This window comes from Protopterus annectens, chromosome 6.part0 (assembly GCF_019279795.1).
Source record: "Protopterus annectens isolate FY-2018-M chromosome 6.part0, PAN1.0, whole genome shotgun sequence".
Lineage (NCBI taxonomy): Eukaryota > Metazoa > Chordata > Ceratodontiformes > Protopteridae > Protopterus > Protopterus annectens.
The window spans coordinates 534,788,437-534,802,309 of record NC_056737.1 but is presented as its reverse complement, the minus strand read 5'-3'; the positions used below and the strand labels follow the sequence as shown (position 1 = coordinate 534,802,309).

The window sequence follows — 13,873 nt, the reverse complement described above, 5'->3', positions numbered from 1 at the left end:
CATATTGTGACATAGGGATTTATACCTAGTTTAGTGAGTTTATCTATAATTCCAGAGTGGGGGATGGTGTCGAAAGCCTTGGCAAGATCTAGATAGGCTGTGTGAACCACCTTACCCTTGTCTACAGCTTTGGTGACTGCTTCAAAGAAGTCTATCAGGTTTAGGAGACATGATCTGCCTTTTACAAACTTGAACTGGGTGGGATCCAGAGTTTGGAGATTACCAGTGTCTTTGTTTATAAATTCCATGATGATACGTTCCATGGCCTTGCAGACCAGGCTCGTCAGGCTAATGGGGCGGTAGTTCCCGGGGTCTGTGGTGGCTCCCCCCTTGTGGAGTGGGATAACTGTTGCTGTGCACCATGGCACAAAGCCTGAGGTGAGGCTATGATTGAACATGGTACTTAGGTGGGGTGCCAGTTCGTTCTGTAGTTCGAGTAGAACGCAGCCGGGGATGTTGTCTGGTCCCATGGATGCTGTGTTCTTGGCTTTGGCGAGTGTGTTTTTTTACCTGTGCAGCCATGATTACAGGAACTTTGCATTCTTCCGGTATAGAGATGAGCTCTTTAGGGGGTGAGAAGGGTGTAAAGTTAGCACTGAACCTATCTGCCAGGATGTTTGCAATATCAGTTGGGTCTTTATATTTAGTGCCATTGTGCTGTAACTCAGAGCAGATCTGAGTGTTGCCATGGAGATTCTTGACATAGCTATAGAATTCTTTGTGGTTGTCTTTAGAATCAGTGGCGATTTTGTTTTGGTAACTAGCTTTGGAGGATTTTATCAGGGATCGCAGCTTCTTACTGAGGCTGACCAGGGAGCTCCTCCACTCATCAGATTTTACTCTCTTTTGCAAGAGTTTCTTCCTTCTGTTGTACAGTTTGTTTATGGCAGGGGACCACCAGATTGACTTCCTTTTTTTGGAGGATAGCGTCTTGGTTCTGTTTGTGATAGCATGATCCATGCACTCATGTAAGTGCTTATAAAGTGCAATTGTGTAGGATTCAGTAGTCGTAACTGTATTGTCCATCTGCATGGGTGTCATGAAGTTCACCACTTCTGTCTTAAGAAGCATGAAGTTGGCTTTGGAGAAATTTTTTACCATGGTTTCCTTAATGGGGGTGGAGGCAGGATGTGGATATCTAAGGTAATTAGCTTATGGTCGGATTGGACCAATGAGGCATTGATTTCAGGTGTGGAACATCGGTCACTCATATTGGTAATGACTAGATCTAGGATATTGTTGCCCCTGGTGGGGGTGTGGATAAGTTGATCCAGGGCATTGGAGTTTATGAATTCCAGAAAGCGTTGAGCGAAGGAGATGGTACATGAGTAATTTTCCCAGTTAATGGTGGGGTAGTTGAAATCGCCCATTATTAGGGTGTTTGGTTGACCCCTAATATTTTACAGTACATCAAGAAAAAAGGAGTGGGAATCCTGGGGCATGGTGGGTTATCTGTAGCAAGCTACAATTTGGATTGCAGTTTTGCCCAGAGTTAATTGCACTTGGATAACCTCGGCTGCATTATGCTGAGCAACTAGCCTGGAGGTGTGGATATCCTTAATGAATATGGACACACCTCCGCCTTTGGTTACATGGCCGAAAAGTTTGGTATGAGTTGTAGCCTGGTAGTGCAGGGGTGCTGTGTGGAGCCTTGAACCAGGTCTCAGTCACTGCACAGATATCGATGTTCTACATTTTAAGGAGTGCCTCGAGTGAGTGCATTTTGAGATTTAGACCTCTAGCATTGAGTAACATCACCCTCAGTTTTTGCTTGCCTGTTCCTGATACAGTGGTGAATTTGTCATTTGAACCTTGCCTAAAAAAGGCACTATAGGGTGGCAAGAACCTTAGCCAGTATCTGGAATCCCAGGGGTCACAGGTGCAGGCCATCTGTGGCAAAGCATCGTGGTCTGTCGACCATGTCATCCCAGGCAGACAGATACTGGATCCCTTTAGAATGGCACCAGAAGCTTAGCCAATTGTTGAAGTCAATCATTTTGTCCTTGTATTGCGGCATCATTCTGGGTGATGGCAGAATGCTACTCAGGGCTAGGCTCATACCTGCCTGGGCTACAAGATCGGATAGCTCTTCCATGTCTCTTTTCATGTAGTCCAGGGAGGTACGTCTCAGGTCGTTCACACCAACATGGACAATGACAGAGTCATATTTGTACTTGTTGTGGAGTGACCTGAGTGCGTGGGTTATGTGGTGGATCCTGGCACCTGACAGGCAGCTGGCAGTAACCTTCTCCTTGTTTAACCTGGTGAGTGAGACATCAGTGTGCCTGACTATAGAGTCACTTATGACTAGTGTGTTGGGTACGTTGTTTTGCCTTATTGGCTATGGTTGAGTGGCACATTGAGTCTGCGGGCTATGTGTCATTTGGGTTGTGTTGGGGGGTGGAGGTTGCTTGCATTTCTGCTTTGGAGATCTCTGTTGCTTGAGCAGATTATTATTGAGAGCCTCTGCAAATCTTTTTGTGTTTCTATGTGTGGATTTTGGTGGTGTGGATGTAGTGAGACTATGTGATGAGTGTGGTGTGGTGCAAGTGTTTACCTTCTCCACTTGACTGTCAAGTTCAGTCTTGATTGGAGAGAGCTTTACCTCCAGTTTGGCTAGATAAGTGCATCTCCCACAGGTTGTAGTGTTGGGTGGTAGGAGGAGAGGGTTGTCTGTGTACATGAGGCAATTTCTACATTGCCCCAAGATGCCCAGATTCATCAGATAGACAGGAGAGAACACTGGGAGCTGACCCTTGGACATACCTGAATAATTACTAGCTATAACTTTCCTCAAGATATTTCTACCATCCCAATAAGTCTCAAATAATTTCCACTACCAATTCCTTAAATTCCTCTCTTTTAAACAGGTAAGTGGGAAAGCACCATTGTCTGTTTTTTTTTCTTCATTAGCCTACATGTTTATTTTATTTTTTATTGGTGCATGATCAGAAATTGATATTGGATGTGTCTTGAAGCTTTCAATTAAATGCACATTCGTGTGAAGTATACTTTCTATCTAGTGTAGTTCAGTTTTTGTACCTTGAGGAATACTATGTCAATTCTAGCAGAGTTCTTACTACTGAATTCATATCTTCCATACCAAATACTTTTGTAAATGCCTTCAGAAGTCTACCTTCTTGTGTTATATTGTCCCTTCTAGTTCCCCCTGATTATTCCTCACTACTGCAAATCAAATTCTATTCCCCACCTATAAATAATATTTCCTGCTGAAAGACAATAATTTCTCACAAAATTTTCTCAACCTGTTTGACTTCTTTAAGTCAGCCACCAGAGCTGTGGAGGAGGGCAAGGCAGTTCATACAGCCTACCTCGATCTGGCCAAGGCCTTTGATACCATTCTCCACTCAGGAATTATTGATAAACTCACCAAACTAGTCATCAACTCCTCTAGGTGGGTTGCAAATTGGCTCACAGATAGAACCCACAGTGTGAAAGTAGTGGACTCTTAAGTCAGACTGCTGACTAGTCACAAGTGGAGTCCCACAGGGATCGGTCTTGGGTCCTCTCCTGTTTGGCATCTACTTCTCAGAAGTCCAGGCCAACACAGAGGGACTCTGGCTGACCAAGTTCACAGACGACTGCAAGCTGGGAGACATTATTAACTCCCCAAGTGATGTAGACATCCTACAGAAAGGCTTCACTAAGACCAATGACTGGTGTCAAAACCATGGCCTTAAGCTTAATGCCAAAAAATGTGTTGTCATGCCCTTTGGGAAAAACTCACTTCTCACTAATTACCACATCAATGGGAGCCCACTGAACACTGAAGGCGTTGTAATAGATCTGGGGACACAGGTTGACAGCAACCTCTCCTTCGACCACCACATTGCCACTGTGGTCAGAAAGTCCTTCTATATGGCACATCTCATTACCAAGGGTTTTGCATCCAGGAAGAAAGAGGTCATCACCCCTCTCTACTCTTCCCTCATTAGGCCAATCGTCGAGTATAGGTTCATAGGTACGTACTAGGCTATCTGCCCAAAGGCATTTATAAGCCTAGCCGGAATGTGTTGGCGTTTGCCGCCCCCTTAGATTAGTTCCCTGTGCCTCTGTCCAGCAGAGCCATTGAAGTGATCCCTGGGGTAAACTTTCTTTTTCCCATCCACTTGTCAAGGTTTCTCTTGAAGAGGGTTAGTGAGGAGCTCTGCCTAATGTAGATTGGAATCTTGTTCCGGAGCATGGGAAGTCTCTGGGATAGGAATCTGTCCCTCCAGCATGTCCTATTTATTGTTGGGGTGAGGTTTAGATCCCTGGAGCGTGTGGCTCGAGGGGATATGATTTTCTTTAGGTGGAGCATGTCCATCAGTTCTGGGTTGGACATAGCCTTGTATGTCAGGCAGAGATTACCTCTGAGTAGGCAGTATGCAACCGAGTACAGCTGGAGTTTCTTCAGTTGAGCTGCATAGGGCATCTGCTTGAGGCCAGTGATCCTCTTGGTGAGGAACTTCTGTGGTCTTTCCAGTTGTTGCAGGTGTCTTGTAAGGTACATCCCAAATGGGGCATTGTACTCTATGATGGATCTGATGAGTGATGCGTAGAGGGGCCCAATGACCTCTTTCGATCTAGATGCAAACCCTTTTGTGATTAGGTGGGCCACATAGAAGGATTTTCTAACCACTTTGGCAATGTGATTATCAAAGGAGAGGTTACTATCTACTTGGGTCCCCAGATCCCTTATTACATCTTCCGTATTTAGGGGGCTACCACCTATGTGGTAGTTTGTGGGTACTTTGTTTTTTCCGAAGGGGATGACTATGCACATTTTGGCATTTAGCTTGAGACCATGGTTTTGACACCAGGTATCTGTCTCAGTGAGACCCTTTTGGAGGATGTCTGTGTCAGCCAGAGAATCAATTATAGCCCCTAGTTTGCAGTCGTCTGCGAACTTGGTGAGCCATAGTCTTCCTGTGCTTGCCTGTACCTCTGAGAAGTATATGGTGAACAGGAGGGATCCTAGGACTGAGCCCTGGGGAACTCCACTTGTAACAGGTTTAGAGTCAGACCTAGCTCCTGCAACTCTTACCATGTGGGCTCTGTCAGTGAGCCAGTTGGCAACCTATCTCATGACGTAGGGGTTTATGTTCAGGCTGGTGAGCTTGTCTGCAATACCTGAGTGGGGAATAGTGTTGAAGGCCTTTGCAAGGTCTAGATAGGCTGTGTGGACCACCTTTCCCTCATCTATAGCCTTGGTAACTGTCTCAAAGAAGTCCATCAGGTTTAGGAGGCATGATCTGCCCTTAACAAAGCCGAACTGGGTTGGGCCAGTGTTTGGAGGTTTCCAATGTCTCTGTTAATGAGATCCCATGATGATGCGCTCCATAGCTTTGCAGACCAAGCTAGTCAGGCTTATAGGGCGATAGTTCCTGGGGTCCGTTGTGGCTCCACCTTTGTGGAGCGGAATAACCGTTGCTGTGCTCCACTCTGTGGGCACATAGCCTGTGGAGAGGCTGAGTTTAAACAGTATGTTTAGGTGAGGGGTTAGTTCATCTTTGAGCTCATGTAGGACGCAGCTTGGGACACCGTCCGGTCCCATTGATGCTGTGCTTTTGGCTTTGGAAAGGGCTGTTTTAACCTGAGTGTCTATGATTTCAGGGGCACTACATTCTTCTGGTATAGTTATGGGCCCTTTTGGGGGTGAAGTTTGCACCGAACCTGTCTGCCAGGATGTTGGCTATGTCAGTCGGTTCAGTGTATTTTGTGACATTCTGCACTAACTCTGAGCAGATCTGAGAATTGCCACTTAGATTCTTGATATAGCTAAAGAATGCCTTGTGGTTATCTTTGGAGTCCATGGCAATTTTTCTTTCGAAGCTAGCCTTGGATGGTTTTATGAGGGCACGTAGTTTCTTGCTGATACTGATTAGGGATGTCTTCCCTTCTTGGGATTTTACTCTTTTCTGTACTAGTTTCCTCCTTCTGTTGTATAGCTTGTTTATGGCAGGGGTCCACCAGACTGGTTTCCTTTTCTTGGAAGAGTGAGTCTTGGTTTTGTTTGGGATAACACGATCCATGCATTCTTGTAGGTGCCTGTAGAGTGAATTAGTAAAGGATTTTGTAGCTTGGACAGCATTATCCTTTAGCATGGGGGGCTTTGAAACTTCCCACCTCGGTCTTAAGTAACATGTAGTTTGCTTTTGAAAAGTTTTTCACAGTGGTTTCTTTGACTGGGGGTGGTGGTGGAATGTGGATATCCAGGGTGATTAGTTTATGGTCAGATCTAACCAGCGAGGGGTTGACCTCTGGTGTGGAACACCAGTCACCCATGTTGGTGATGACCAGGTCCAATGTGTTGTCACCTCTGGTGGGAGTGTTAACCAATTGGTCCAGGGCATTTGAGTTTATAAATTCTAGGAAGTGCTGAGCCAGGCAGTTCGTACTTGAGTAGTTCTCCCAGTTAATGTTTGGATAATTGAAATCACCCAATATCAGGGTGTTTGGTAGGGCCTTTATGTTTCCCAGTGTTTCCAGGCATGCGGAGTGGGGGTCCTGGGACATGGTGGGTGATCTGTAGCAAGCTATAATTTGAATAGCAGTTTAGCCCATTGTTAGTTGCACGTGGATGATCTCTGAAGCATCGTGCTGTGCCACTAACCTGGAGGTATGGGTATCCTTGATGAATATGGATACTCCCCCGCCTTTTGTATTTCAGTCCGGGTTTTGTGGCTGAAATGTATGGTTGTAGCCTGTTAGTGCTGGGGTGCTCTCTGGAGCCTTAAACCAGGTTTTTGTTACTGAACATATATCGATTTTCTCCATACTTAGGAGTGCCTCGAGTGCATGCATTTTGAGGTTCAGACTTCTGGCATTGAGCAGCATTACCTTCAGTTTTTTGTTACTTGTGCTATTTACGGTGGTGGGTTTGTCTTTTGAGCCTTGCCTAAAAAAGACACTATGGGGGTGGCAAGAGCCTTAGCCAGTATTCGAAAGCCTAAGGGTGACAGGTGCAAGCCGTCTCTAGCAAAGCAGCGTGGCTTGTCGAACCTGTCATCCCAGGCTGATAGACACTGGATCCCCTTTGAATGACACCAGAAGCTTAGCCAATTGTTGAAATTGATAATTTGTTCTCTATACCGTGGTATCATTCTTGGTGAGGGCAGGATGCTACTCAGGGTCAGGGTCATACCAGCCTGGGCTACGTGATCAGAGAGCTCCTCCATGTCTCTTTTCATATAGTCCAGGGAGATGCGGCTAAGGTCATTCACACCAACATGGACAATGACAGAGTCATATTTGTACTTGTTCTGGAGTGACCTGAGTGCTTGTGTTATGTGGCGGATCCTGGTAACCTTCTCCTTGTTCAGCCTAGTGAGTGGGACGTCAGCGTGCCTTGCTATAGAGTCACCTATTACTAATGTGCTGGTTATGTTATTTTGCCTTAAGGGTTGTGATTGTGTGGCACACTGGTTTTGTGAAGTATGTGTTTCATGGTTTGTGTTGTGGGGTGGAGGTTGCTTGAATGTCTGCTTTGGAGGTCTCTGTTGCTTTTGCAGATTTTTATTTAGAGCTGCCGAATATGTTTTTATGTGTGTTTTTTGCCAGTTCTGGTTTCATAGGTCTATGTGAGACTGGCGGTGTGATGCAAGTAATTCCCTTCTCCTCTTGACTGCCTGGTCCAGTCTTGGGTTGAGAGAGCTTAGCCTCCAGTTTGGCTGTATAATTGCATCTCTCGCATGTATTAGTGTTTAGTGGAAGGAGGAGAGGGTTGTCTGTGTACATGAGGCAATTGTAACATTGCCTCAAAATGCCCAGATTCACCAGTTGGACTGGAGAGTACACCTAAAACTGCCATTTGGACATGCCTGGATAGGTACAGTGAACTGTTTTACTGATTGGCTGGTAAGGTCGAATAGAGAGCCTTGTCCTTCTCTACAGTAACCCAGAGACTGCCCATGTTCTGGAATAGACTTTCCATATGTGTTAAGCAGAGCACTTCACTGGCCCTCTTCAAGAGAAATCTTTTTGAGTGGATGGGAAATAGAAAGTTCACCCCAGAGATCACTCTCGTGGCTCTACTTGATTGAGGCACTGGGAACTAACATCAGGCGCACGATGCCAGGGCACGTCTATGGGCTAGGCTTGTAAAGACTCCAGGGCCATTAGCCTAGCACACACCTATGAACCTATGAAACTTCTTAATAGCAGCTTTTGAATCCTCTTCTCTTGCCAGTAACCCCTTACTACCACAAATTTACAATGTTATCTTTTTTTCCTCATCAATCACTTTTGGAACCCCCTCTAGCAATTAGTATAACTACTCCTCTTTTCCTCTGTCCTTGATATTATGCTGAATATCCATTCTGAACTCCTCTCTTTGTCAAAATCGCATACTCATTTATTTTCAAATGTGTCTCCTGCAGCATTGCTATTTGCAGTCTGCATTTCTTAATATAATTCAGTTCCTTTTTATCTATAACTGTAAAGTCATTCACATTGTAGGATAATATGGACAGCATAGCCATCATGATAAAAAGCTACTGTTCCCACCTATTATACATGTCAGGTTTTTTAATTTGTACTTCCAGCTTTTGTGTTACATGCATATATGAATGTTTGGCAGGTTGATCTTTTGTACGGTTGTTTCTTCTCATCTCCATTTGTACCAATGTCACATTTTTCAAGACCTTTTATTTTATTTAAAACCCTCAAACAAAAAACTAAATGCAAACTACCCCTTTCCCCTATTAACTTGGAACAGACACACAAAAGTATCTACAAAACCTGAATTTTAACCCTCCATAAGGGAACAGTTGCCCCAAATTGATGGCTGCACCTATAGACATCATCTAACCTAAAATTAAGGTTACGCAATTGCATGAGGTTTCACAAGATCTTTAATCACAAAGAGTGCATAGGTCTTTCACAACAGTGCCTAACTGGAGGGGTGTGTCACCTATACAGCATGGGAAAATGTTTTGCTTACCAAAATTAACTATACTACATTTTCAGTGTGTTATTAGGCTTGGGTGCCAGTATTTCCACACAGTGATTGCTTCTAGAATTTATCCGACTTGGTTGTGTAAGTTAGCATGATTACTGGAAGGAGCCTAGCAGGTAGTAACAAATAGAATGGTGAAGGTCTGCCAAACAAGATCCTGAATAGCTGAGGATTTTTTTAAACGTTTGTAGGTGTTAGAATTTGGATTGGGGTAGGTTGGTAGTTGCTCCTTTATCCTCCACCTGTAAAGCAACTGTAACCTGTAAGGCAGATAATTAGGTATGGGGGTAGAGGCAACTACTTCTGTATAAACAGTGACCAGAATCAAAAAGCAGAAGTTAGAGTCTAGGAGACTCATTGTGGACACTCTGGAGGAGTCTGGATACTGGGAAGAAGAGAACGGTACACTGCTATGTGGAAGGGTATACCTCTAGAAAGCAAGAGGGCTGGAAACCATATTTTCCTACAGGAATGGTGAAAGGTTCTTGCCCCCAGACATCCTGCTTGGGTTGTTGGTCTGCACTGGAGCCAATTTGGTAAAATTATTGTGTGTGTGTTTGAATTTGCATTAGTGATAAGACACACACTTGTTTATTTATATTGTTTTCCAATACTGCCTGCCTGCAGCATCAGCAAGAGATGCCTCTTAAATCCTTCAAGTTTTTGTGCTTGCAGACTGTCCAGCAAGTGTTACTGCACTGTCTATATGTTGAGTTTCTTTAAAAGACTGTGTTAAGCATGTTATTAAATACTGCTGTTGCAAGTGAGGTTTTAGTTAAGAACAAGTTTTGTCCATAGCTTCCTCTTTGTTAATGGGAAGATATCCTGAACTCCTGCTTATTTATCTTCCTTGTTTATTTATTTTTTTTTTTACCTGTGAGAAATGATGTTGTTCACTTGCATAAGATGTGAAAGAAGCATTTAACTGCTAAACATGTGGCAAAAGAAAGAGGAAAAAAGAGAGACAGTTGCTTTCTTCCTTTGGACTGTTACCCATTTCTGCTGCTACACTACTACCAAAAGAGAGGGAACTATTGTATAATACAACTTGCTGAGAAAACTATGAAGAATATTGGCAGCTGACTACTAAAGTGACTATGGATTAGTTTGCATATCTGAAGCTGATCAGACTAAAAAGAAGAAACAGACTTGTTACTTTTGCTTTTATATTGTGAAGTAGTTTATTTTCTTGTTTAGACTGTCACAAAACAGTGACCTTCAGTTTTATTTCCCTTCAGTAAATTTTAAGTTTTAAGCCTGAAGAAGTACTTGACTGCATCAGTCTTTTTGCATTCTTGGATGCTGCCAACATATTTTTTCCACATATTTTGTCCCCACTGTCTGGCAGTCATTATCTTCCTCCTTGTCAGTTAGCACACTTACTCTTCATCTGTGGAGTAAAGGTTGGCTAGGAGGAGCCAATATTTAGGCAGCGATCAGGGGTGGTCTGGTTTTTCATTGAGCCTTATCCCCTGTGCATGCTCAGCTTTGAGAGGGAATATGGCATGCAGTAGGCTAACCATGCTAGTTGTCCCAAGCTTTTACGAGAGGTGTTGCCAGCAAGCAGCCCTGTCCTCCAGTCTTCAAGCACAGGTGATGATTTCATCAGTCTCTGCCAGAGAAATCACACCACCTCATCTGCTTACAGAGAGCCTGCTCCCATCCTTCCTTTTGGGGAGGCAAATGAACCACACCTCTTCACTCCTGTTGCTCCGTGATTGGCTCTTCTTGTACTGGGCCCACTACTCAAACTCTGGCTGCAGTCACAACACCATCCCTCTGCACCACAGAGCGAAGCTGTACTGTATGAAGTCAAATGTGGATACTGTTATGATGATGTGTGGTAGTGCCAGCTGTTCCAGGGGGAGTAGGGAAGTACACGTGTGTAACATATGCCAGCATAGCTAGCTGGAGTATTGAAAATAATTGTATGTCATTTGAATATCAAACAAATTTTTACAGATACTTGTGTTAAAAATGTGTTTGTAAAGTTGATTGTGTTAAAAATGTATCAACAGTGTGTCCTGCTGTACAGAAAAGAAAAATACATGTTTGTCAGACTGTATTGATGCAACTGATGAAATGGATATATTTTAACAGAGTATACTGGGAGGGAAGGGATTAAGCTCAGCCCAGCTAATCTTAAGGAAAAATAGCCTGGAATTAAATGACTTGATTTAGGCCATAAAGATTTCATATCACAGGTCTGGATGCAACCAGTGATGCAATGTCTGTGAAAATCCAGGGCTGGGATCCTGCTCTGTTGTCCTTTGTGGTGAACTAATTGCTACCCTGGGGTACAGAGAATGGCTTGTTAATTTCTGCAAGAAAGGTGGAAGCGTTGGAATTGTTTTACAATTTACAGATCCTGTAATAAATCTTAGCCAAAGTTCTATGTGAGTATTGTAACACAACAGTGCCAGATCCTGGCTCAGTTTCTAGACAGAGGGTAGTGTGGAAAACAGAGCCAGGTTGACCATAGCCGGCCTTAGGCATAGACCAACTAGGCGGCTGCCTAGGGCACCACTCTGGCAAGGGTGCTTTTCCAGCATTTATTTGGTGTGGGTAGACCAGGATGGGGGCACCGGGTGATGCGGGGGTGCCATGTAGCCCTTTTGCCTAGGGCACCAGTTGACCTAAGGCCACTCCTGAGGTTGACCACATGTGATGTCATTCTGTAGCCAGCAATGAAATTGTATTTGAATATTAGTGAGAGATGTGAGGTGTGCACTCTGGTTTTGGACCTGACAAGACATTAATTTACTTTCATCTTGCCTTGCTTTAGTAAGTAACTAGGGAACAGTAATTCTTCATCATTTAGAAAAATATAATGAGATTAGCTAAATGTTGCTTTGTTTGTATCTGTATCTGTTTGAGTATTTGCCTGTATCTGTTTGAGTCTTTCCATCTGTGTTATTTTTTCATATTTCATGTGATTGAAACTCTGGTGTTTATTGTAAATAGATGTTCAGTATTTTCATGGATTTTTTATTATTTATTATTAAATCGATCTAAGCCTTTTATTGTGGCTGGTCTCTTAAAAATATTGAACTTTTGAGAGTGCTTGCATTTATTTAGTGGCACTGTGGCTTCAGGTTCCTGAAAGTCTTGCTGTTTGGTTAAACACTAGCATTAGTATAAGTATTGATGTTATTAAGTATAATTTGGTACCTAGGTAAACCTTAAAGTTGCTGGCTTTAGGTGTTCTGGTGGCAGTAAGTCTACCTTATAGTCTGGGTGGAGGTGGCAGAGCGGGTGTGCTGTTCCAGCCTTTCCCAGGTGTGTGTGTGTGTGTGTGTGTGTGTGTGTGTGTGTGTGTGTGTGTGTGTGTGTGTGTGTGTGTGTGTGTGTGTGTGTGTATGTGAAAATCAAATCTCAGACAGTGTGTGTGTGTGTGTGTTTGTGACAGCTACTTTTAACAGGGACACTGAGAGCACTGGTTTCACAGATAGGATGGTGGAGGACTAGGCTTGGAACACCTGGCTAATGACTCAGCATTATACTGGTCAGTGGGGAGTCTTATTTGGGGCCTGTAGAGAAAGCCCAACCCCAGGACTAGAGTGTGTATTCCCTGTGTGCTCTTAAGGGAAAATGTACTTGGTGCAGAGAGCTGCATCTGAAAATAGTGTGTGTCTATTTTTCTCACAGCGAACATTCCCCACTGCTGTTAGTGCTGAGGATTGAGGCTGTTTGATCACTGGCCTATAGAGGAAGGATGTCACAACTGTCAATAACTATCTTAAGTGCAAATGGAAATGCACATATAAATATCTGTTGATGATGGCTATGAACACATCTGGGAACAGGAACTATCTGTTTTAACAACAGTATCAGTTTGAGCAAGTGACCTGCCAGCAACAAAATATTTACAAACTAGCAACAGCCGCAGTATGCAAGGCAGTGCATCTGATCTCAAAACAGTAGAGTTCCTATAAACAAATAACTGAAGTAGCATGCAACTTGACACAAATTATAGCCAACAGCAATGTTTAGCAACTGTGCAAACTAGCCAAGGGACCAAGATGAGTGATGAAAGGGAAAGTCAGATAACAGTTATAAACACTTTTAAGACAAACCAGTTGTGTCTGTACAGAGCAGTGTGGCCCACTGCTATCTGTAGTGCAAGAATTGGGTAGCAAAGAAATGTAACACAAAGCATCCCAGCCAAGTGAAATGGCAGGTCCTGCCATGCAGCATTTAAACGCTACACCTAAAAGTCAAAGCAAGTCAGAAAGAACAACTGCAACTTAAGCCTGGAGCAAGCACAATGGCAGCAAATTTCCTACTCTTACTAGAAATAAGCCAAAATATGTCCTAGACGAACAAAACACTGGAACCGTATACTGTATTCGCAGATTAGGAGTAAATGCATAATATTGTAGGAACTCTTTTTTTATGTTCATTGTATCCTAATACATTTCTGTGGATGACATTAACTTTGTTATATCTGACCAACCTGATGCTATTATTTCTCTTAATGAAGTTAGGGAACCTATACATTCTAAGACGTATGTTCAAGGTAATTATGGTTTACCTACTTTGCCAAGATAATTCTGAAACTTGACACTGACAGTTAAGCAGATAATGCACTTGTATTTAAATCAGCATAAGCAACAGTTTGACCCTCTTGTAAAATGACTGTACCAAAATCAAATTTCGAAGCATCACATGAAAGAGTATCTGGCTTGTGTACATCATAGTATCTGAGACTAGATGAACTGGCAGTTCTATTTCAGGACATCAAACACTCTCTGGTGCTGTTCCAACCAAGACCAAGATACATCTTTACATGTTAGCTCTCTGAATGGTGCTGATATTTGACTCAAGTCTGGAATGAACTTGCCTAGGTAGTTAACCATGCCAAGAAAACGTTGCAGGGGTTGAACATTGTCTGGAGCTGACGTCTCCAGAATG

At 43.4% G+C, this 13,873-nt stretch overlaps 1 protein-coding gene across 1 annotated transcript in view; it reads left to right on the top strand.

Annotated features, from left to right (window-relative positions):
* Positions 1-13,873, top strand: part of MIPOL1 (mirror-image polydactyly 1) — a 3,346,766-nt gene that overhangs the window by 2,868,467 nt on the left and 464,426 nt on the right. The window lies entirely within an intron of this gene.